Source organism: Limanda limanda, chromosome 22, assembly GCF_963576545.1.
Source record: "Limanda limanda chromosome 22, fLimLim1.1, whole genome shotgun sequence".
NCBI lineage: Eukaryota > Metazoa > Chordata > Actinopteri > Pleuronectiformes > Pleuronectidae > Limanda > Limanda limanda.
The window spans coordinates 2,386,190-2,410,615 of NC_083657.1; the positions used below are offsets into that span (position 1 = coordinate 2,386,190).

The following is a 24,426-nucleotide window of genomic DNA, read 5'->3' on the forward strand; positions in this document are numbered from 1 at the left end:
AGGAGGAGTGAGGAGGAGGAGGAGGAGGAGTGAATAAGGAGGAGCAGGAGGAGGAGTGAATAAGGAGGAGCAGGAGGAGGAGGAGGAGGAGGAGGAGTGAACAAGGAGGAGCAGGAGGAGGAGTGAATAAGGAGGAGCAGGAGGAGGAGGAGGAGGAGGAGGAGTGAATAAGGAGGAGCAGGAGGAGGAGTGAATAAGGAGGAGCAGGAGGAGGAGGAGGAGGAGGAGGAGGAGGAGGAGGAGTGAATAAGGAGGAGCAGGAGGAGGAGTGAATAAGGAGGAGCAGGAGGAGGAGGAGGAGGAGGAGGAGGAGGAGGAGGAGGAGGAGGAGGAGGAGGAGGAGGAGGAGTGAATAAGGAGGAGGAGGAGGAGGAGTGAATAAGGAGGAGCAGGAGGAGGAGTGAATAAGGAGGAGCAGGAGGAGGAGTGAATAAGGAGGAGCAGGAGGAGGAGTAATAAGGAGGAGGAGGAGGAGGAGGAGGAGGAGGAGGAGGAGGAGGAGTGAATAAGGAGGAGATGGAGGAGTGAATAAGGAGGAGCAGGAGGAGGAGGAGGAGGAGGAAGAGGAGGAGTGAATAAGGAGGAGCAGGAGGAGGAGTGAATAAGGAGGAGGAGGAGGAGGAGGAGGAGCACTGTCACTCAGGTGTCGATAAGCGAGCAAATGAAAATGAATTGTTTTTCATTGGAATCAACACGAACTGTACGAACAAAATATAAGAAACACACTCGCAAACAGTAACACACACACACACACACACACACACACACACACACACTCACTCAGACACACTCTCTCTTCAATAGAAGAAACTCATTATGTTTTCTGAAAGGCTTCATGGCTATTAATCAGAAACCCCCCCCTCTGTATTGAACAGCCAGTATCACTGAACTGAGAGACAGAGCGAGAGCGAGCGAGAGCGAGAGAGAGCGAGAGAGAACGAGAGACACACAAACTGTGACGAGTGAGTGAAGCACAAAGGACGAGTGAAGTCAACAACCACACACACACACACAAGATCTTCAGAGAGCAGTGAAATTAATTAAATCTCACAGAGAAAAGAGACGAGGTCTGACAAAGCAAATCGAGCTCAACAAAAACAATCTGCAAAGGAAAAAGAGTCTTTGAAAATCTGTCAGATCTTTAATCTCATGTATTAGTTCAAACAGAAAGTGTTTCACGTGTCGACTGTTAAAACGGACGTCGACTCCTAGTCCAGGCAAAGTAGCCCATTTTGGAGCCAAAAATAGAAGTAATTGTAAAAGAATTTTTTTCGGCATTGATTATTTCTATGAGGTGTCCAGAACAACATACTAAAAGTCCTAAGAAATCCTAGTTGAGGAAATATGTTTATTTCTCATCAATGTGCCAATAAGGCAACAATACACCCCAAAAAGACTATTTTTTTCCTTTACTCCTATCAAAATGAAACTTTACACAATGAAAGTGACCATGAAACGTAACATTTTTTGTATTACAAGTTTCTTTGAAAATTAATTTTAATATGCAAGTGAGCTATACACTCATCGAATATGCCCAAAATACTCCCAGCTCATGTGCTTGTCAAATTCATTTCAAAAGAAACTTGTAATACAAAAAAAGTTACTTTTCATAAATACTTTTACTATGTAAAGTTTTATTGTGGTAGGAGTAAAGGAAAAAATTAAGCCTATTTGGGTGTATTTGGGGCATAGTCGATTAGTGTATAGCTCATTTGCATATTCAAATTCATTTAAAAAGAAACTTGTAATACAAAAAATGTTACGTTTCATGGTTACTTTCATTGTGTAAAGTTTTATTTTGATAGGAGTAAAGGAAAAAAATAGTCTTTTTGGGGTGTATTGTTGCCTTATTGGCACACATTGATGAGAATTAAACATATTTCCTCAACTAGGATTTCTTAGGACTTTTAGTATGTTGTTCTGGACACCTCATAGAAATAATCTATGCTGAAAAAAATTATTTTACAATTACTTCTATTTTTGGCTCCAAAATGGGCTACTTTGCCTGGACTATTAGTGTTGCACAGAAAACAGTTTCTGAATTCCAGCCGATTCTCTGAGCTCAGATGAAATGAGTCTGCTCCCGGCTGTCGTCATAACTCATTCAACAGCTGCACTTCCTTCCACATTTATCATATCATTAATTCATTGAGGAAAAACAGCTTCTGCTCCGAGTGGACGTAAAAAACCTGTTTCTGCAGAATATTGAGAAAACAGCAGGATTTAGTAGTTTTTTAAAAAAAACCTTGTGATTCACAGATCGAAGCCCGGAGGCGTTTTCCAAACATTCAGCGATTGTAGATTTACTTTCCCCAGGTGCTTATCTGTCTATCTTTGATTCATGGCATTTTAAACAGGAGATACTGAAACAATGTGAAGAAGCCAGGAATAGAAAGTCAAGATAAATAAGGGGAAGCTCATGTCTGCTCTGAATCTTCTGTTATATGTCATATACTGTTTGTTTATCCTGGTTTGTTAAGGCGGTTGTGGCAAATCTATTATTTCAGGTCTGTTGGTGCGTACACCCGCTCTGACCTTGACTGTGTGTGTGTGTGTGTGTGTGTGTGTGTGTGTGTGTGTGTGTGTGTGTGTGTGTGTGTGTGTGTGTGCTGCCGTCTCCCGTTGTCTGGCAACAAAACAACAACTGGTGCTGACTTTTATTTTGCTTTTGATTTAAAGTTATGACACTCCTGCAGAGAGGGGAGCGTGCACCAAAACACTTCATGTTCAGCGTCAGGTCTTTGTACGTGTGTTTATTTTCGAGTGTGTGTGTGTGTGTGTGTGTGTCCATATTCTCCTCTGTGCTGCTGTCAAGAATTCCATTAAAGCACAGTTGATGCATCAACATCATAAGCACAACAACAATTGGTACAGCAGCCGAGCAGCAGGCAATCAGGGAGGAATTTTACCATCTCTAAAGAAAAGGGTTTTTCAGTAACCGGCTTTTTTTCCTCAATTTATATTCTGCTCAGCCAATATTCCTCTTATCTGCCGACTCCTGATGGAAGTGGAGAGCAGCGAGTCGCCCACGAGAGCCAATTGTGGCGTTCGCTGCTCAGCCAGAGTGCGGGAGAAACCGGTTGTCTCAGTCTGAGAGATGCAGATACTTCTGGAAGCTCCTGAGATCCGTGCTGGACGTGAGCAGAACTCCAAAGATCCTAAATCACCGAGCAGAGAACAGGAGCTTCTCATCTCAGAAGAGTGTTGTTTCCAACCCGGTCTGTGTGTTTGTGTACAAAATATCTGAGCGATGCATTCACCGACTTTCACCAAACTCAGTGGGAATGTTAATCAGGAGTTTGTCTCCAGATGATTCATATTTGAGGCTGATTGGTTAAAGATCGAGGTCAAAGGTCAGGGTTCAAATCAACGCAAATATGGTCTGAAAAGCCTCATTTTCCAAGACATCTCCAACAATCTGGAAGCTGATGTTTCCAGATGATTTGAACGACTCTGAGGAGCATTTTAAAATCTCTCAGCTCCGTGTTTAGGTTTTTATAGCGGAATGTTTTACCAGCCTCTGGGTCTCACCGGCCGCTGAACACTAGCAGAACATTAATTCACCAGTTAAGTGTGATGAAACTTATTCTGGTGTCTGTGTGGAGCCCTAACAGAGCCGGCCTGAAATAAATCTCCCGGTGGCTCCTTCCCTGTTGCACCTGTTAAAGTCAAATGACAGAGTTACACCATAATCGTTCTTATTGGTGCATTAAATGCGATGACTTCAATCTCTGCCTCTGTCTGTCTGCAGGGCCTTTAAATCTTTAAATTTTCATTTAACTTCTGTAATTTTAATCTGTTGTCATTTATCAAATTCACGGCAGAAGATGAAACAGCGCGACCAGGTTTAACCAAAGCAATCAGTGCTTTCCCCCTGTTCTGTGTTATTAAAGCCATAAAGGAACTGGTCCCTGTGGGAAGCAGATTGTGAGTAACACTGTGGGAAATGAGAGGGGCTGTGGGATGAGTGGTTTCACACCACAGGGAACACGAGGGAAAGAAGAGGAGTGAAGGTGTGAGTAAAACATGCTCCTGTGTGTGTCTGAGTGTGTGTGTGTGTGTGTGAATAGCACCTTTATATTACGTGAGAATTACCTGTACACACTTCATCTAATCAGGCCTGATGGATGACGATTGGGAATAAACACGTCAGGGAAAACAAACACAGAACATGAACTATACTGATTTAATTCACTTTGTATTTTGTATTTCCTAGCATCTTATTTAACTGTTGGAGCAATTGTATTTAATTGTGTATTATCACAGTAACACACAGTAACACAGAGTAACACACAGTAACACACAGGAACACACAGGAACCTGCACACATCTGATTGTGAGTTCAGACAGATCAGAGCAGAAACACTGAATTATTGCTTTCTAACAACAAACTAAATATAGAATGGGGTTTTGTCTGAGCTGGAAAAAGACGTGTTCCAGCTGTGCACGTAATTCCCACAATGCACGGCGTTCCACCCGGGAATGTAAACACAACTCCTCCCTCCCTGGACCATGTGCAGCACGGACAGATGTTGTCCAGTTGTGTCTAAGGCTCAAAATGTGTGTCTGTGTGGTTGTGTGTGTGTGTGTGTCTGGGTGTTTATACAACGGGGAGTTCTCATCGGAGCGATCTCATTGGTTGAACACGTGTCCCAGATGTGCGGCTTCTTGCTTGTCATTGGTTGATCCATAAGGTTTCTAATCAGGGGCTCGGTTCCCCAAACCTTTTAGATTCTACAATTTTTAAAGTGAACTTTAAAGTTAATCGTTTAAAATCAAACTTTTCTCCATTGATTGAAGGAATTTCTCTTGCTGTGTGTGCCTGTGTGTGTGTCTGTGTGTGTGTGTGTGTGTGTCTGTGTGTCTGTGTGTGTGTCTCTGCACAACCCTTGCATCACCAGCTTATCCTTCACAGCTTAAAGTGTCAGAGGTGCTTTTATCACAATGAGCCTTTCATCCGCTCTCGTCCTTCATCTGCTTTCTTTCTCCTCTTCGCTCTCACAGCATCAGGTGTCGTTTTTTAACAGTTATTAATAAAAAAAATTCAAGGTACATTTCTGTTTCCTGCTAAAGTCCGTTAGTCAACAGAGACCTAATTTGTATAATATCAAATTGGCCTTAATAATAAATCCAAACACACGACTGTTATGAGACCTAAACCTTGAAAATTAGCATTTTTGAGAGAAAACAATCAATTGTCTTCAATTTAAACTTTTAAAAATAACAAACAAATCTGGGCATAAAGATTGAATTCTCCTTCCAATCTCCGATCCGGGCACACGAGCCCGAGCGGTGATTACAGCTCGCCGGCGGCTGACACGCTCTAATCACACGGAGCGAGGCTCCGAGCGCCAAATGAAACATCCGACGCTTCAGCTCCGGCGCCGAACACACGGATCTGAAACACACGCCGGCCGAGTCCGGACAACAGGCGGGAGAACGGTGGTGCAGAGAAGAAAGAATCTCATTCTGCGAAAACCAATGAAAAGCGTTAAAATGGTCGATTCAATCCGTCTCTCATTCTCTCCGTCGCTCGGTGAGGCCGACGCCCACATCTGCTCGGGCTCAGCAGGTTCTAATGGTAATGAGACATTATGCAAAACACTACAGGGGCAGAACACTTATGGTAATCCCACTCGTACATTACAGATATTGATGCATATGTGCTGCAGGAGAGCATGTGACACAGAAACACTCACTGACACACACACACACACACACACACACACACACACACACACACACACACACACACACACACACACACACACACACACACACACACACACGTGATACAACCATCCTTTATATGCACAGTAAAAGCGGAAAGAAAATCCTGGATCTACACATTTAGATCCAGGATTTAGATTTATCTCCGTCTGTAACTCAGTCGTATTTGAATGAATAAATAAAGAATAAAACTGAATTATCTAACGTGCATTGTGAGTTGGAATCTAAAACGACACAAAGCTTCAGTTCTTCACAATCGGCCGATGACGCAGATCTACACATGTATGATACAACCATCCTTTGTGTATAGACACAGTTAAATGGTGAAGAAAGCAGAGAGAAAATCCTGGATCTACACATTTATCGACAGATGGACAAACAAATAAACACAGATGGAAATATATCCTCGATGTCAGTAATGATCCCAAACTGTGACACGTGTGTGATGGTAACGTTCGCATTCATCTTCGTTGTAAGTCTGAACTTTATCTCCGTCTGTAACTCAGTCGTATTTGAAAGAATAAATAAAGAATAAACCTGAATTATCTAACGATCATTGTGAGTTGGAATCTGAAAGCTTCAGTTCTTCACAATCGGCCGATGACGCAGATCTGCGGTCACGTGACCTTGGGTTGAGAAGGAGGTGAGGAGAGGAGTCCTTGACTGTTATTCACTGAGAACGTAATCGACAGAGAGCGAATCCAAGGAAGCAAATCTGTCCAGTGTGTGTGTGTAAGTGTGTGTGTGTGTTAGTGTGTGTGTGTGTGTGTGCATGTGTGTTTTGTTCAATTTGTTCCAAACCCATAAAAGCTTTTTCTTCAGCCAAAGAAACCTTGAGGATCTTTGACTTGCCGACTTTCATAAGGCTGAGTGGTTACGTCAACCCACGTGTGTGTGCGTGTGTCTGTGTGTCATGTGTGTTGAACTTGTTGTGTGTGTTGAACATGTCTCTTCACAGACAAGGTTACATCAGACACATGTTCTCCAGCCACGGATTTTATGTTACTGATTTATCGTGTTTTTATTGCAACGAATGTAAATTTTTATGTGGAATATAAATAAGGAAAGAAAACATGACCTCTTACACACACACTCACACACACACTGATACACACACACACACACACACACACACACACTCAGTCTTTAGCTAACGCAGTAAGAACATCATCCCCTGCTGCTGTGATTATGTTGCTGCTATCAGACGATCAGTCCTCCTCCTCCTCAGCTCCACTCACACCCGGAGGTATTGAGATGGATTACCACCGTGTGCGCCACTTGTGTGTGTGCGTTTAGATTGTGTACATGTACATGTGTCACTAAACGGCCTCTTATTCCTCCACTCGTCCTTCCTTAATCTCCTTTTGCTGCCTTCTCTCATTACCTGACGAGTAGAAGTCCTTATAGTTGGAACTAAACAGGACTAAACAGCCTTTTAAATATAATATATATTGTTTTATACGACAAAGAATTGAAGCTAAATTCCAAGATCTCTATCAGAATTATTTTATCCCTGGTGACATAATTAGATAAATTCCAAGCTCTCCCCTCAGACGGTTTTAAGTGTTATTGTTCTTTAAATGGTGATTTAAGTGAAATGTATGTTTTTACTCAGTTTTTGTGTGGTTTGATTGTTGATTATTTGTAAATAAAACGTTATCAAAGATAAGGAGAGGCCCCCTGAAGGAATACAACATCTGACGAGATACTAAATAGGAGCCGGAGGACGATGGAGAAGGACAGAAGTCACGAGAGGAGAAGAAGAAGAAGAAGAGGCTGACGTGACTCGTCTCCCGGAGAAGAGAAGCTGCCAAGGTGCTCTTTGCCCTCGAGTGGGCAGCGACACACTCCTCCCTCTCTCCTGCTCCTCCCTCTCTCCTGCTTCTCCCTCTCTGCATCCATCCATCCATCTCCAGCCTCCCGCTACATTTTAAGTGGAGGAGAAGCAGACGCTCCAGGGGGTGTGACACATCTCCCCCTCTCTCCCTCTCCTCCCCCCTCTCTCTCCCTCTCTCTCTCTCTCTATGAAAGCTTTATACACGATTCCTCCTTCTCTTCAGCCTCCTGCACTCGAGTCCTTTCACCTCCTCTGATGGATTTCAAAGACTGGAATCCAGATGTGAAAGGTCAGAGCTTTGAACAATGCAGAAGCACATCTGGAAGCTTCAGGCACGTTCGGGTTCAAATCGGCTGCTTGAAATTATATCCTTCAAAATAATGTTGATAAGTCACATAATCACAGAAAACAAAAACTTCTGAATATATATTATAAAGATATAATTTAAGGGAATTTACAGTGATGCATGTTTAAACTGGAATTACACCAGTGTGTCACTCAACATACGTTTGATTCCAGATTCAAATGAGGTCACTGTGACCTCTGACCTTCCACCACGGAAACCTAATCAGTTTATCTTTTACAATCCTCTGAAGGCAGATTTGAAATTTCCTCTTCAAGAAGCCGAGGACATGTTTCCATGAGGCCACAGTGACCTTGACATTTAAGATAATGAGGTCATCATAACCACGAGGGGTTTGTCACAACTATTCATATTTTACACCTAAGGTCAATTTCAATTCTCCAGTGATCTTGGAGCAGACGATTCACACGTGCACGGAAGCAGCGTGAGCGCAAGAAGAGCTGAAGAGAAGGGAATCTAAGCACAAGAGGTCTATTAGAGTGCAAGCGGAGGGTAGAGAGAGAGTGAGAGCGGCTGTGAAGAGGAGGTGAAGTTCTGAGGAAGAGCAGCTTCTGATGGATGCTACCATTCACTGTGAACCACATACATCACAGAGTGCGGACCTTTGAGCAAGGACTTCCTGTTCGGGGGGTTGACAAATATACGATCTCTCCTTCTCAGGGCCACACACACACACACACACACACACACACACACACACACACACACTCACACACATGGGCGTACAGGTGGTGTAGATCCGATCACATCAGTGTGGAGGTCAGCTCTCTCTCCTGATGGATGTCGACCTGCTGATAGCCACCAACACGTTTAACCTCCACTCCTCTTCACCTCCATAACCCATCTCTTATTCCCTCCATCGCTCTCTTCTTCCGCTCCCTCCGTCTATTCTTCCTTCCCACCACCATCATGATTCACACCCGTGTCAGGTTTTACTGTTCGAGCTGCTCCTCTCACCAGAGCTCATCCTTAATGGACCGTATCGCCCGTCTCTCATTTTTCTTTTCACCCTCTGTCTTCACTCCCTCTTTTCTCCCCCCCCCTCACGGCTTGCCATTAAATGTGCAGTATTTCATTCATGCCGAACAGCAGGATGAATAATAACGACTTTGAAGGAGGGGGGCATTCTGCCAATTTCACATACGTAGATCCTGTAATACACATTTCTGACCACTAGGAGAGTACCACTTCCCTGCCTGTTCTCTTTTTCCTCCGTCCATCTGTTCCTTCACCTTCCTCCTCCCTCTTTCTAATTGGTCTCCTGGAGGTCTCCGTCCATAACCACCCCCCCCCCCACACCTCTCTCATCTCTTCCACAGCTTTAACTCTCGCAAATCAGGCAGCGAAGAAGATGACCAACAGCGCTCAAGGGCCCTCAGGCTGTTATTAACATGCTGCGCCTTAAGTACACACTCACACTCTCACACACACACACACACACACACACACACACACTCACTCACACACACACACTCACAGAGAACATAAATAACCAGACAGTGGACAGGTGACGTGCAAAATGAAGAAAAAGACAAACAAATACATAATTAAAGGAACACACACACACAATGGGTGGAAAGCAGGTTTCAGGCTGTCATTAGGGAGCAGAGGAGGAGAGAGGAGGAGAGAGGAGGAGAGAGGAGGAGAGAGGAGCAGAGAGGAGCAGAGAGGAGCAGAGAGGAGCAGAGAGGAGAAGAGAAGAGACGATACAAGATGAGTCAGATGGAGAAAAGGAGGAGAGAAGAAAACAACCTCAGTTAAATGAAGCTTGAAAGAAATGAATAAAAGGTTCAATAACCTAATAGTTTCATAGAGGTTGGAGCAAATAATAACAAAAAATAAAGGCATGGATGTTTCTGTAAGTCGTTAAATACTCTCGATAAAAAGTTCTCAAGATCCATGAATTGTTTCCTTGGAAACCGGTGAAAATGTTGAATTACGATTGCAAAGTTAAAGACGGAGATAAATAGATTCCTGAAGCCGCTCCGACATTTAACCATCCACCAAGTTTTGTAAAAACATGTTCAGTAGTTTTCGGAATCCTGCTAAATATCAACCAAACTATAAAAGCAGACATCGGTGAAAGAATCACCTCCTTGACAGAGGCTGAGACAAATCAAATGTTGGCATTTAAAAGTTGCCGATCACCAAGTTACTTGATTTAATCTTTTATCTTTAATTCCTTAGAACTGAAATGTCACATTTTTATTCAGAGCCTGATATTTGAAGTGTTGCAGCTCAACACATCATAGAACCTGTTAGCAGCTGAGCTTTGAAAGCAAAGGTGAGCGAGACAAACACAGATGAGCTGTCACTTCTCTTCTTCATCCTCTGTTCTTCTTATTTCCATCTGTCACTGAGTGTTTGTTCATCTTCCATCTGCGTCTGGACAGACAATTCATTTACACAAAGCGAACAATCACGCAGACGTGACGCAGGACAAACACCAACAACAAACCAACGTCTGTCTCTTACTTCACCTGCAGCACAGAAACTAGATACAAACTCTGAAGATGGAAAAACACAAACTGAAGAAGGTTTATGTTTGTATTCACAGACGCAACAGGAGACGTACAACAACAACAACACACACAGACACAAACACACACACTGGGGGTGATGCACCATGAAATGAAACACACAGCAGGGGTTTGGTACGTGTGTGTTTGTGTGTGTGTGTGTGTGTGTGTGTGTGTGTGTGTGTACTCTTTCTCCAGCATTAACACTGACCTTTAAAGGAATCAGCACAGGAACCACAGCCTGGTCCTCATGAGGCAAAATGTAATTTCTGAGGTCCTGGTGAAGGTCAGAGGTCAGATGGGGAATGTGGTTAAGTTAAGGTTAAGGTTAACCATGAACTCGTCGTGGTTAAGGTAAGGGACAGTGAACAGAAGTCAATGCAAAGTCCTAATAAGGACAACTTCCCAAACCTGCGTGTGTGTGTGTCAGTCTATTTCTGTGTGTTTATGTTTTAATGTGAACGCCACCTCCCTCTTTTTGTCCCGGGATCACAGCTGAGGGAAGACAACATCAATATTTGAAGACGCTCCTCTTCCTCTCCATTTCCCTGCGATGAAGAGGACACGAGGACAGGAGGCGGAGTTCAACAAAAACCAAAGAATTCAACTTCATCCGACTGATAACGAGGACGAGAAGGAGATGAGGGAACCGAGACGGAGACGGAAAGGACAGAGATCCATAATTTATTCGACATGAGGACGTTTCTAAAAGTGGAATTCCTGCAAATTAAATTTTTTAAAAGAGATGTGCGATGTTTTTTCTGTGGTTTTTAAGCCCAATGCTATAATCTCTGCCTTCTGAGAGACAGAGAGAGAGAGGGAGAGAGAGAGAGCGAGAGAGACAGAGAGAGAGAGAGAGAGAGTGATTGAAGAATGGAGATATATCAATTACGTGTGCTTTCCCCCCCGAGGGTTAGTAAACAGACTGTGATGTATCACTGCGACGTTGATCTCAGCATAATTCAACCTTCCTGAGAAACACACACACACACGCAAACGCACACACACAAACACACACACACACACACACGCACACACACACACACCATCATCATCAGAATTAGAGCTGTGTAATTATGGCTGAAGTGATTATAGTAATTATTTAATAGCAGATACTACAATCAAGATAATTTGACCAACATCAGTTGTGACCCAGTTGTGCGTCCTTGTTGTTGTGCAGCTACACCGGTGTTGTCATGTGAACCAGTTTTTCATGACGAGTCTATCAATGTGTTGACTGGATATTACCCATGATCCTCTGCTTCCTGCCCCAGAATCAAGCTGCTGGTTTCAGGTAGAGAAGTTACTCAGTGTTTAATGAACTTCTCTTTCACGGTTTTGATTGTTCCAAGTTCAATTATAGATTTTAAGAAACACTATAGACGAACCTCAAGTTAATTTAATGTTCGTTTTCTGCACATTAGTTTTATGATCCTCCTCGAGTCGCTGTTGTTTTAACTGCTGGAGCCTATTAGCTAAAGAAGTAGAACACATTGGAGTTCTCTTTAATTCCCCACTCTATGAATTGATGTGGAAAACCCCTCAATTTGCATCTACTGTCCGTTTATTATGATTCATTGAACAGTTTTCTCATATTCCACAAAGCCGAGTCTACTCATTATTTAAAGAAAAACTCCACAGTCGAGCAAATACTCGTTGTTTTTCTCTTTGCGCCCTGAAGGGAAGAACCGCTGCATGAATTCCAAGTTGTTAAAATGCCACTTTCAAAAAAATCCAGGGAAACAAAGGAAACATATTTGACCGGAGGAAATGTTTCCATGCGTATTGTTTGTTCATAACCGAATAAACTTCCACAGGAAAAAAAAAATAAAAGAGAGTATTATCTGGGAGAGCAGGAGCGAACCGGGAACGCATCAGTGACTCAGCCAAACACACCGGGGAACACACGCCCTCATGCGAATACCAGATACAATCTGTCACTAATATGCAACGCAAACGATTTATGGTTTGCAAACACAAACAGGAGAAACCAGTGCGGACACACACATGCTCATTTTAATCACTCGATATCCATAAAGAACGTGTCAGAGACTTGACTTCCTCCTCTGTCACTGCAGCGTGAATAAGAAGTAATAAAAACCTTCATTAAGGAGCAGTTTCCTCAGGCTTCCATTAGCACTGATGAGGGTCTTCCTGTCTGACTCGCAGCCCTCTAGCTCCTCTCTTCCCCCCCCCTCCATCCCTCTGTCCATCAGCGACACATTTTTTTGGACAGAATAACCACACGAGCATCATAAAGTTAAATGTCTTCATACTTTTCAGCAGCAGGAGTCGGGAGAGGTTTGACGGAATTGAAACCGTTGGATTTAACTGAGAAATGAAAACCGCTCACGTCTCCGATATTGAGTTTTCATCTCGTCGGAAGTTGGAGGAGAAATCCGCCTCAAAAACTGAATCACGTCCAAAACGTTAGACTTTTCCCAAACAATAATCTTCGAGAGGCGAATCGCTGGAGCTCGTTCAAACTGTAAAGCTCCGAAACAAAGAGGGACGGCTCGAGAGGCTTTTGTTCACATGAAGGATTCACATCGTTCCATTGTTCCAAAAGGATTCTTCTACTCTGCTGCTGGCTGTTGTTTCCTCAATCACACACAAGAAAGTATGTTGAGAATATGTGAGTGAGATATTTGGGATGACATCAAACCTACAGGACCAGATTTATTGAAACTTGGTGGAAACGTGTGAAACAGGAAGTGATTAACTGTCACGAGGATTTGATTTAAAGGAGCAGATCCAGGAGGTTTTTATCCACTTGACATTTTACACTGATTTCCAAGGGAATAATTCATGGATCTTCATTAAAAAAATCATTTAATTAACATTAATTAACTCATCAGCTCACGTGTTGTTGAGAGTTCAGTGTGAGCCTTGGTGCCCTTTGCCTTAAGATGTATTATCAGGTGGCCCTTTTTTAATTTAGTGATCAGAGCTTCAAAGAAAGTTGAGTTAAGATTAGTTGAGGATCACATTTTATTTAACAAGTTTAATTCTGTTTTTCAGAGAATTTCTTTGCCTTCGTTGGCTGAACTCTTGCAATTTAATAGTAAATCCCTGAGAGTTGAATGAGTTTTCCAGACTTAACTTTAAATCCAATAGTTCTGCCAGTTGGTAAAATATTTAATTCCAAAACAAATTAAATGTATGTCGCAGGTGTGAGTTGTTGCAGAAGCTTAGACTTTATTTTTCAAGGATGCAACACAATTTAAAACCCTGTTCGCTGGTGCGGTAGTAAAATATTTCACGATCTTTGTTTGACCTTGTGTTTAATTCAAAAACTGCAAATCCAACATTTCTGGACGTTGCTGTTGAAACATTAAATGTGCAAAACGCTCGTGATGGTGATTCTTTGATGCTGCTGCTGCCGGGCGTCAGATCGAGAGCAGAGAGTTCGTACGGCTGAGAATCTCCAGAGTGATTTCCAGCCAAAGCTCAACAAGCATAAAACCTGAAACCATTATAGTTTTACTCCTTTTTGGAAAAGATGAGACAATAAAGCTGCCGATGAAAAATGCATCGGGCGGCCCTCGGAGGCAGATGACTGTACAAGGCTTTGTGTGTTTCTCACTGTGTGTGTGTGTGTGTGTGTGTGTGTCTGCTTGTGTGTGTTTGCCTTCCAAGGGATGCTCGGAAAGACAAATAAAAACCCCACTCGTCCACAGGCAGAGAGAGAGAGAGAGAGAGAGAGAGAGAGAGACTTTTCCTTATAAAGACATCGCAGCTGAAAAGCAGAGCAGACAAAGCTCGACTGGACTGGGAGGTTTTCTGTCTGCATCAGATTGTTAGAAACCACATTTCTAGACAGATCTGACATTCAGACCAGTTCCTTTATAGTCCAGGCAAAGCAGCGTTTTACGACCGACTAATTGTAAAATAATTTTTTTCAGCATAGATCATTTCTATGAGGTGTCCAGAACAACATACTAAAAGTCCTAAGAAATCCTAGTTGAGGAAATATGTTTAATTCTCATCAATGTGCCAATAAGGCAACAATACACCCCAAAAAGACTATTTTTTTCCTTTACTCCAATCAAAATAAAACTTTACACAATGAAAGTAACCATGAAACGTAACATTTTTTGTATTACAAGTTATTTTGAAAATGAATTTGAATATGCAAATGAGCTATACACCCAAATAGGCTTAATTATTTCCTTTACTCCTACCGCTATAAAACTTTACATAGTAAAAGTATTTATGAAAAGTAACTTTTTTTGTATTACAAGTTTATTTTGAAAAGAATTTGACAAGCACATGAGCTCCACACTTATTGAATATGTCCTAATTTGCATAGGCAGAAACACCATTCATATGTATGAACAAAGACATACATAAATTAATTTTCAAAGAAACTTGTAATACAAAAAATGTTACGTTTCATGGTTACTTTCATTGTGTAAAGTTTCATTTTGATTTGTTGTCAGACCTGATGCACCTTTAGGACTGTGCACCTTCTCCTTTAAGAGCTGCGTGTGTCGTGGGGACATGTGGTTTGTTTGTTTGTCGGTGCTTTTAGTTTGTCGAGTCTCTTTTCAGACACTGAAGCAGCTGGCAGCAGAATTTAATTGACGAGAACAACGATGAGCGTAACGATGACGAGTCAGACGATGCTCCCGCTGAACAAGGCTCAGTCGGCTGTTCACCATGTTAATGGACGGGCGATGACGTGCAGTGAGAGTCACTGAGTGTTTTAGATTTCATGTCTCCATCTGCTTCAGAGGCAGAGAAATTAAGGTTTTTTGTTGTTGGCAACTCTGTCGCCCTCAGGGTTCAGGGGATCGTTATGAATCTGTGCTTTAGCTCTTAATGAGTTCAACAATAGAAATGTAAAAAGCAAAGGCAGGAATGTTGGTGGTTTTTATCATAATGATAAAACAGCAGCAAGGAAATTAACTAAATTAGCTGGTTTATCAATTTTCTCACTTCTCACGCCCAAACCAGTCAGTGTCACGAACAGGTAAACGGGTTAAAACCCAAACTAACCCGATCAAATGGAAACAACGTGAACAATCAGAAGGAGCTGGGTTCGGACTCTCAGGTGTGAAGACGCCTCCACTTTCCACCGCTCGTCTTCCTCCTCTGCAGAACACGTGCAACCATCAGGGGCTCCGTGGTTATACTTTACCAGGGAGGTTCAGCTAGCAGATTTTCCATCGAATCAACAGGGGAGGTATGTCTGATAATACATGCTAATGACGGAGGGGGGGTGATGAACCCTTGTTTCCCACAGGAACAGGAACCATGTTCTCGTTCTCCTCCACCGCTTCCTCTCGGCTTGATTTTAATTTTTTAGAGACCTTGTCCTTTTGCATTATCACCAAAAAGAGAAAAGAGAAGAAAGAGTAGGAGGATGGTGAGTGGAAGGCTGTGTGTGTGTGTGTGTGTGTGTGTGTGTGTGTGTGTGTGTGTGTGTCTGCATGTGTGTGTGTGTGTGTGGGCAGCCCCGGAGAGTTTTTACATCCTGACGCAGCCCTTCACTCTTCAACAGGAACATTATTGGAGATTAAACAAAAGCGAACTCTCTCCTCCTTATCCACACACACACACACACACACACACACACACACACACACACACACACACACACACACACACACACACACACACACACTTCCTTTCTGACAGTTTCTTGATGCGCCCGCCTCCATTATTTAAAAAAAACAACTTAAACAGAGTAAAGCTGACAAAACGCCGCCTGGGGGGAGGAGCCAACGAGAGCCGGGACTGAAGAGGAGGATAGAAAACTTCCAGTCATGTTAATTGCAAAGCTTGTTAGCCTCTTCTTCTCCGTCATTAGCGCCCTATTAGCATGTCATTACCAAGACAGACTGTGTGATGGACAGCCTGGGGGGGGGCAGTTACTTCAAGAAGAATATGTGTGAGTCCGTGTTGTGCAGACGAATATGAGCATTTTAATGTTTAATATGATATTGAGATGATGGTGAGAGAATCTATAGAGACAACTTTTAACATTTAATTAGTTTCCACACAATATTCATATATAATTAGTTTTAGTGCTTTGCTCAAGGGCACATAATAACCTTCGGTGAAGCATGTTTACTGTGTTTTCATTATGAGTGTGGAGGTCGATTATTAATACATGTGACCTTCCTGAAATCTGTAAAGATCACAGGGAAATGTTTAAAATGCATAAAGAGGCTTTTTTCAAAGTAAACACACGTTTTGTCAGCTACTTTCTGCATTAATAATAATACAGCAATTTGAAATGTGTTGTCAACTGTGAGTTCCAGAGTCCACATGTGCTCATTACTTTTATTTTTGGCAATTAGAAACCTGTGAGGAGTGATTGTTGAGGCAGAAGAAGGTGCTAATTAAAATATGATTGCCCACTTGAAGCACTAAACTTTATCGGCAGAAGGAAAAAACCTCGTGGCTGTCGGTGTTGGTATGGAGGAAAATAGAATATATAATAAAGTGCGAACAATATTAATATAAATGATTGTAGGAGATCTAAAGGCATAGTTTTGTTTCCATCTTGTTTACTGTTTTAATATGATTATATGGTAAATACAAGCTCAAAGAAAATTAAGATCTAAAAATCCCCATCAGAGGGAATATTAGTTTCAGTTTGCTTCATCTATTCTCAGGGGTACATCCAATAATAATGCTGAACAAAGTATTTTAATATATTTTACTTTACTGGCATTCCACTCACTTTGAATTATTTATTTGGAAGGGCATGTTTTCTGTAATCTGTAGGGAAATACATTTCCTGATAAGGTCTCGCTTCCCAGATGCTGTTTGCTCACAACACACAGATTCTGAGGTTACACAGAAAAGACCTGTGTCTGAATTCTGGCTCCACAAACAGATTAAAAAGATATTTGTCATCTCATATCTGTCTGTGCGTTCCTCGAGTCCCGGCCCGGTCATTATGACTCACCGGGCTCGATGCTGCTCTACGGAGAAGACGGCACAATTGATAGAAAATGACTTTCTCAAGTGCTGCAAACCACAATTAGGATGAGCGAGTGAAGAGGAGTCGAGCGGCGGCGTCTGGATGAAAGTGACGCCGTCGCCGAACCAGCAAAACAACGAGCAGCGACAAGAAAGATGAAAGACGTGAACCGGGAGGATGAATATAACCTCGCTCATCGTCTGAATCAACGCTGTGAAGTTTTTCCTTCAAAAAAGAAATGAAAGTTCTGTGTTCCCCGGCAAGAGGAAAGTGAATCAAAGTGTCACCGACATCCTGAATGGATTTGAGTAGATTATCCTTCACTGGCAGAAAAGAGTAAATCACGGGTTGGAGTGGATTCTTTAACCTTCGCTGTAGCTCATACATAAAGAGTGAGAGAGTAAAACCGTGACGAGCGAGAGAGTAGTTTCCCCGAGTCCCTCTTGTGATTTTCCCCCTCATTCTGCAGTTGCTGTTGGTTTAAAGTGGTAAAATGTTTCCGTGAAGAGAAGGAGACATTGAAGAGAAACTGATAGAATTAAGTGAGAGTTCATGTCAGGGAGGTTTGATGTGAAAACAAGAGGCGGCATCATCTCATGTCTTCAATACCAACTGGAGCCACCTCAGTACTGTAACATGCTTTATATTCTAGAAGGATCTATATTGAATATAAATGACATTATCAAATTATTCCGTGCCGCCATTTTGTGCCAATGCCGTCATAAAGACGCTCGAACCAATCTCGAGTCGGCCTCAGCTGTCACTCCTGACGTTTAACCTCGTTTTTATGGCGTCAAATAATTAATTTAATAATCCACACACACACACACACACACACACACATCGGTTTAACATGTTCTTCAACTTGTTAGCTTCATTTGCCATCTGCTAACTTGGAGGAGGCAGGGTTTACGAGCCATACTACAGCCAGCCACCAGGGGGCAATGGAGATTCTCTAAGGAATGGAAAGCAACCCTCTCCGAAGATGCTCTTTGGGGAACACGTATTTTTGATTCAACCAATCAGGTTCGGTCACAGACTTGTCCCTGAGCAAGGCGTTTCCTTTTGGTTGCATGCTAGCTAGCTGAACGTTCACCCCAGGTTCTAATTCAACGACCTCGGTGTGTTCGGCTGATTTCGTCCTTCCACTACTTTCTCACCGTTCACCCCGAGAAGCAACCACACAGAACCGACGCTCCACCCCAGGCGTGGTGTTACCCAGGTGACGAGCTGAGCCCGGTGCTGGCCAGGCAGAGCGTTTGGAGTTCTGCCCAAAGGCTTCAATGTTGGTCTCATCACACGAGAACATCTCTTTGGAGAAGAGCGACTCCATCACACACATCTGCAGAGAGCTTCTGGGACTTAATGGATTTGAATTGTGGGAACATTATAAACACAGTTGCTCGATTCGTCATGTCTGGAATGTGTCTGAGTGCTTCCGAAAATGAGTGATTTCAATTTTAGATTATCTTTTAAATAACAAATATGTAAACTTGTCAATTCAAAATAACATCGACAAGGGAATGTGACCGATTACTTTCTGAAACTTTATGTAAGAATGATTATAACGTATGTCCTGTACTTGTATATACGTGTTTTTAGACAGCTCAACTTTATCCATTAAAAATTACATTCATGACACAACAATGTGTGCAAATGGTAAAAGGGACATTTTCTGAAGTCGTGCATGATTGCAGATGCAGATAAAAACCTGCTGACACTGACATACTCTTATTGATTTTCCTTCAATGTAGCTCTATACTTAACCCACCCCCCCATCCGTACATTATATATTGTTCACATACGTTCACATTAAATCAAATCTCACAATAATATTCAGTACAGTTCAAGTAAAATAGGTTTTTTAGCACCATTACCAGAGAAAATCCCACAAATACATAGAAATGATAATTGTATCCATTCAAAATTACTCATACGACAATAATGTGCAGTTGTGGGTCTGACTCACAGCCTCAGTGTGTCTCTGGCCGTCGACTTGTGTGAAATAAACAGGATTAAACCGGTGATTATTCATCTATCTTCTCCGCAGGTATACAAAGTAAAATAAAAACATGACAGACCAGAAAGTAAATAAGAAGCTGCAGGAGACGAGAAGCTAAAAGGACACAGAGCAGGGAGCTAATCCGTTTGAAAGTAGTGTGTTTGTCCCTCGGGGGAAGTTCACTGACTCACACTCGTTCTTATCGGATAGATGCTCACTTCATTTCAGCTGATCCCTGCAGCCCAACATACCACACATCCCTCCGCCCCCCCAACCCCACAGTCAGACACTGGAAAAGTAATTAAACTTACCCACAAAAACAAACTGATTCCGGCTTCGGGATCAGAGATACTGAGAACACGCTCCATAACTTTTCGGCGAAGTGAGAAACACATGAACGTAAACACAGACGAGGGAACTAACAGAGAGGTTCCCTGACCTTCATGCTGTGGTGGAGGGAGGTGGGGGGGGGGGGGGGGAGAGCTGGGAAGCTCCTCAAGACCTGAGGGCTGCAGAGACTAATTAACTCTGGAGACGTGACCTTTCTCTCCTCCTCCCTGAGAGGAAACATGTGTGTCACGGTGTTGAATCAATACGAGGTCAGAGTCCTCTCAGCCTCATGGACCCGAGCATCATGTCTCAGCCTCATGGACCCGAGCATCATGTCTCAGCCTCATGGACCCGAGCATCATGTCTCAGCCTCATGGACCCGAGCATCATGTCTCAGCCTCATGGACCCGAGCATCATTTCTCAGCCTCATGGACCCGAGCATCATTTCTCAGCCTCATGGACCCGAGCATCATGTCTCAGCCTCATGGACCCGAGCATCATGTCTCAGCCTCATGGACCCGAGAGTCATGTCTCAGCCTCATGGACTCGAGCATCATGTCTCAGCCTCATGGACCCGAGCATCATGTCTCAGCCTCATGGACCCGAGAGTCATGTCTCAGCCTCATGGACCCGAGCATCATGTCTCAGCCTCATGGACCCGACCATCATGTCTCAGCCTCATGGACCCGAGCATCATGTCTCAGCCTCATGGACCCGAGCATCATGTCTCAGCCTCATGGACCCGAGCATCATGTCTCAGCCTCATGGACCCGAGAGTCATGTCTAAGCCTCATGGACCCGAGCATCATGTCTCAGCCTCATGGACCCGAGCATCATGTCTCAGCCTCATGAACCCGGGCATCATGTCTCAGCCTCATGGACCCGACCATCATGTCTCAGCCTCATGGACCCGAGCATCATGTCTCAGCCTCATGGACCCGAGCATCATGTCTCAGCCTCATGGACCCGAGCATCATGTCTCAGCCTCATGGACCCGAGAGTCATGTCTCAGCCTCATGGACCCGAGCATCATGTCTCAGCCTCATGAACCCGAGCATCATGTCTCAGCCTCATGGACCCGAGCATCATGTCTCAGCCTCATGGACCCGAGCGTCATGTCTCAGCCTCATGGACCCGAGCATCATGTCTCAGCCTCATGGACCCGAGCATCATTTCTCAGCCTCATGGACCCGAGCATCATTTCTCAGCCTCATGGACCCGAGCATCATGTCTCAGCCTCATGGACCCGAGCATCATTTCTCAGCCTCATGGACCCGAGCATCATGTCTCAGCCTCATGGACCCGAGCATCATGTCTCAGCCTCATGGACCCGAGAGTCATGTCTCAGCCTCATGGACTCGAGCATCATGTCTCAGCCTCATGGACCCGAGCATCATGTCTCAGCCTCATGGACCCGAGAGTCATGTCTCAGCCTCATGGACCCGAGCATCATGTCTCAGCCTCATGGACCCGACCATCATGTCTCAGCCTCATGGACCCGAGCATCATGTCTCAGCCTCATGGACCCGAGCATCATGTCTCAGCCTCATGGACCCGAGCATCATGTCTCAGCCTCATGGACCCGAGAGTCATGTCTAAGCCTCATGGACCCGAGCATCATGTCTCAGCCTCATGGACCCGAGCATCATGTCTCAGCCTCATGGACCCGAGCATCATGTCTCAGCCTCATGGACCCGAGCATCATTTCTCAGCCTCATGGACCCGAGCATCATTTCTCAGCCTCATGGACCCGAGCATCATGTCTCAGCCTCATGGACCCGAGCATCATGTCTCAGCCTCATGGACCCGAGAGTCATGTCTCAGCCTCATGGACTCGAGCATCATGTCTCAGCCTCATGGACCCGAGCATCATGTCTCAGCCTCATGGACCCGAGAGTCATGTCTCAGCCTCATGGACCCGAGCATCATGTCTCAGCCTCATGGACCCGACCATCATGTCTCAGCCTCATGGACCCGAGCATCATGTCTCAGCCTCATGGACCCGAGCATCATGTCTCAGCCTCATGGACCCGAGCATCATGTCTCAGCCTCATGGACCCGAGAGTCATGTCTAAGCCTCATGGACCCGAGCATCATGTCTCAGCCTCATGGACCCGAGCATCATGTCTCAGCCTCATGAACCCGGGCATCATGTCTCAGCCTCATGGACCCGACCATCATGTCTCAGCCTCATGGACCCGAGCATCATGTCTCAGCCTCATGGACCCGAGCATCATGTCTCAGCCTCATGGACCCGAGCATCATGTCTCAGCCTCATGGACCCGAGAGTCATGTCTCAGCCTCATGGACCCGACCATCATGTCTCAGCCTCATGAACCCGAGCATCATGTCTCAGCCTCATGGACCCGAGCATCATGTCTCAGCCTCATGGACCCGAGCGTCATGTCTCAGCCTCATGGACCCGAGCATCATGTCTCAGCCTCATGGACCCGAGCATCATTTCTCAGCCTCATGGACCCGAGCATCATTTCTCAGCCTCATGGACCCGAGCATCATGTCTCAGCCTCATGGACCCGAGCATCATTTCTCAGCCTCATGGACCCGAGCATCATGTCTCAGCCTCATGGACCCGAGCATCATGTCTCAGCCTCATGGACCCGAGAGTCATGTCTCAGCCTCATGGACTCGAGCATCATGTCTCAGCCTCATGGACCCGAGCATCATGTCTCAGCCTCATGGACCCGAGAGTCATGTCTCAGCCTCATGGACCCGAGCATCATGTCTCAGCCTCATGGACCCGACCATCATGTCTCAGCCTCATGGACCCGAGCATCATGTCTCAGCCTCATGGACCCGAGCATCATGTCTCAGCCTCATGGACCCGAGCATCATGTCTCAGCCTCATGGACCCGAGAGTCATGTCTAAGCCTCATGGACCCGAGCATCATGTCTCAGCCTCATGGACCCGAGCATCATGTCTCAGCCTCATGAACCCGGGCATCATGTCTCAGCCTCATGGACCCGACCATCATGTCTCAGCCTCATGGACCCGAGCATCATGTCTCAGCCTCATGGACCCGAGCATCATGTCTCAGCCTCATGGACCCGAGAGTCATGTCTCAGCCTCATGGACTCGAGCATCATGTCTCAGCCTCATGGACCCGAGCATCATGTCTCAGCCTCATGGACCCGAGAGTCATGTCTCAGCCTCATGGACCCGAGCATCATTTCTCAGCCTCATGGACCCGAGCATCATGTCTCAGCCTCATGGACCCGGACGTCATGTCTCAGCCTCATGGACCCGAGCATCATGTCTCAGCCTCATGGACCCGAGCATCATGTCTCAGCCTCATGGACCCGAGCATCATGTCTCAGCCTCATGGACCCGAGCATCATTTCTCAGCCTCATGGACCCGAGCATCATGTCTCAGCCTCATGGACCCGAGCATCATGTCTCAGCCTCATGGACCCGAGAGTCATGTCTCAGCCTCATGGACCCGAGCATCATGTCTCAGCCTCATGGACCCGAGCATCATGTCTCAGCCTCATGGACCCGAGAGTCATGTCTAAGCCTCATGGACCCGAGAGTCATGTCTCAGCCTCATGGACCCGAGAGTCATGTCTAAGCCTCATGGACCCGAGCATCATGTCTCAGCCTCATGGACCCGAGCATCATGTCTCAGCCTCATGGACCCGAGAGTCATGTCTCAGCCTCATGGACCCGAGAGTCATGTCTAAGCCTCATGGACCCGAACATCATGTCTCAGCCTCATGGACCCGAGAGTCATGTCTCAGCCTCATGGACCCGAGCATCATGTCTCAGCATCACGTGAGAGCTGGAGAGAGAGAGGGAACGCGGGAGAACCCAGGTTCTGCTCTTCAGCTGGGACTGGTTCCAGCGTCACCTGGAGAACCTCATGTCCATCCCTCACTTTCTTCGAGGGATGTTTGAGGACAAGACAACGTTTGTGTACCAAAGTTTTCAAGATTAAAGTTTTTTAATTAAACTCGGGGTAGGTTTTGGGCTTCGGCAGATAAGTTAACATGAAAATGAAAAGGTTACGGCACAAGACAACAAAATTCCAGAAGATAATAAGTAAATAAAGAGCAAGAGCAAGATAAGAAGAATTTCAAATTGGCCAAATGCTTTATCAACAACTGTTGTGTTTCTCTATAATATTGTATATTAAGGGCCTTGAGGTCCAGTTGCAGATAAGCAGTTAGCATCCAGTCTGGTGTCGATGAGGTAATGCATCACGACAACAAACCAAAAACCTTGAGAAACTCCTCAGGCTCCCACTTGTCAGACATCAGCAGGCGGCCATTTGCTAACAGCCAGAGAACAAACGCTAATTAATGAAAAGATGTCAAACTGGGTTGGAAGCCGCAACTTTCCAAGAATAAAAGAGCTGAAGAGCGAGACAGGCAAACAAAGAGGGAGGGGAGAGACGTGTGCGTGTGTGTGTGTGTGTGTGTGTGTGTGTGTGTGTGTGTGTGTGTGTGTGTGTGTGTGTGTGTGTGTGTGTGTGTGTGTGGCGATTCCTTTAAATAGACACTATCGGATGCAGTGGGAGGCCGAGAGGAGACAGAGGTGAAAGAGGCGGAGGAAGAGAGGGGAAATCAAGCATCCGCTGTTAAGGGGATAATTAGGAAATCCAATGGTGAGTGTGGATGACGGGGGGGGGGAGACATGAGAGTGTATTCAACATACTGTACGTCTGCCTGTGTGTGTCCCTTTGTGTGTG

The 24,426-nt window shown here is 44.7% G+C and overlaps 1 protein-coding gene across 1 annotated transcript in view; it reads right to left on the reverse strand.

Moving 5' to 3' along the window:
• htr2cl1 (5-hydroxytryptamine (serotonin) receptor 2C, G protein-coupled-like 1) overlaps positions 1-24,426 on the reverse strand; it is a 55,742-nt gene that overhangs the window by 18,325 nt on the left and 12,991 nt on the right. The gene's annotated exons all lie outside the window — the stretch shown is intronic.